Source organism: Vicugna pacos, chromosome 31, assembly GCF_048564905.1.
Source record: "Vicugna pacos chromosome 31, VicPac4, whole genome shotgun sequence".
NCBI lineage: Eukaryota > Metazoa > Chordata > Mammalia > Artiodactyla > Camelidae > Vicugna > Vicugna pacos.
Genome location: NC_133017.1, coordinates 480,917 through 482,829, shown reverse-complemented (window position 1 = coordinate 482,829; position 1,913 = coordinate 480,917). Strand labels below are relative to the sequence as shown.

The window sequence follows — 1,913 nt, the reverse complement described above, 5'->3', positions numbered from 1 at the left end:
CTTCTGTCTCTCCCCACTGAGGAACATGGCTCTATGGGGTTAGGAGCTCTCACAGAGAACTCTTCAGCTGTGTACATCCACAACCTGTTCTGAAGCATTTTCCACTGTTAGAGCCATTTATATTTAAACCCATTTCTACTGGTAGAACAACCCATCTAACAACCCTGAGCATTAAACACCTTAAAACTACTCATAATTCACTGACCGAGCGGCGGGCGGAGAGAGCGCGTCAGTCCGCCGGAGCGGGGAGCTGTGTGCAACTCCGCTTGGGACTCGTCGCTCCCGGGAGCCGCGCAGCTCCCTTCGCGGTAGCAGAAGCGACAGAGAGCGCCATCCGCGGACCCTGGCGGCGCCCAGGCCTCGTTGCGCGCGCCCCGCTCGCTCTCGGAGTCGGCCCAGCCCGCCGCCGGTGGAGGCTGAGGCGACGACGGGCGACCGCCGCGAGCCGCCTTAGCCGCTGCGGCCTTCGATCCTCCCTCCGCCTCCTTCTTTGCCCCCCCCGCTTCCCTCCTCCCACTTCCCGAGCTCCAGCGTGTCCCGGCCACGCTCGGTGTCGCTGCGGGAACAAAGGAGGAACCCGCGGCGGCGACACCACCTCCGCCTGCGGCTACGACCTGCTGCCGGCCGGCCGCGGCGGCTCCAGGGCGGCCGGCTTACCTATCCCGGAGGCCTCGGCCCGGCTCTACTGCGCCGGCGTCGCGCGCGAGCCCGGCTCCTGCCCCCGCAGGGAGAACAATGGCTCAGGAGACTAACCAGACCCCAGGGCCCATGCTGTGTAGTACAGGATGTGGCTTTTATGGGAATCCTAGGACAAATGGAATGTGTTCTGTTTGCTTCAAAGAACATCTTCAGAGACAGCAGAAGAGTGGCAGAATGAGCCCAATGGGAACAGCTAGTGGTTCCAACAGTCCTACCTCAGATTCTGCATCTGTACAAAGGGCAGATACTAGTTTAAACAACTGTGAAGGTGCTGCTGTCAGCACAACTGAAAAATCAAGAAATGTGCCTGTGGCTGCCTTGCCTGTAACGCAGCAAATGACAGAAATGAGCATTTCAAGAGAAGACAAAATAACTACCCCGAAAACAGAGGTGTCAGAGCCAGTTGTCACTCAGCCCAGTCCATCAGTTTCTCAGCCCAGTACTTCTCAAAGTGAAGAAAAATCTCCTGAGTTGCCCAAACCAAAGAAGAACAGATGTTTCATGTGCAGAAAGAAAGTTGGCCTTACAGGGTTTGACTGCCAATGTGGAAATTTGTTTTGTGGACTTCACCGTTACTCTGACAAGCACAACTGTCCTTATGATTACAAAGCAGAAGCTGCAGCAAAAAGCAGAAAAGAGAATCCAGTTGTTGTGGCTGAAAAAATCCAGAGAATATAAATTACTACTTGTGAAGAGACTGAAACATTGTTTTTATTTTAATGTATCGTAGGAAAACATTAAAGAGCAGATGCATGGCCATTTTTCTTTGATGTTCTCCAGAGTTTTACTTCACACTTGTCTGTCTTATAGTTGATATTTTAGGTTGTTTGGGTGTTTGTTACAGGCAGAATTGGATAGATACAGCCCTACAAAATGTATATGCCCTCCCTTGAATAAAATTGGATGAAAATCTGCACAGCAAACTGAAATACACAGATAACAGGGACAAAATTTAGTTCCCTCGTGCCAAACAATATATGTGAAATATCTGCATGTTTGCAGCATATCTGCCTTTGGGAATGTAATCAAGGTGTAATCTTTGGCTAGTGTTATGTGCCTGTATTTTTTTTTTTAAATGGTACACCAGAAAAGGACTGGCAGAAGTTTAACTTCTACCATAGTTAAACTTCACGCTGTTAATTTCTACATGTTCTTTGGAAGCAGGAAGAAAGCTATAAAGTGGATCAGACCTTTCCGTGAAACCAGTATTCGGT

General features: G+C 50.3%; 1 pseudogene; it reads left to right on the top strand.

Moving 5' to 3' along the window:
- The first annotated feature begins 352 nt into the window (after positions 1-352).
- Positions 353-1,615, top strand: LOC140690748 (AN1-type zinc finger protein 5 pseudogene; annotated as a pseudogene).
- The last annotated feature ends 298 nt before the right edge of the window (positions 1,616-1,913 follow it).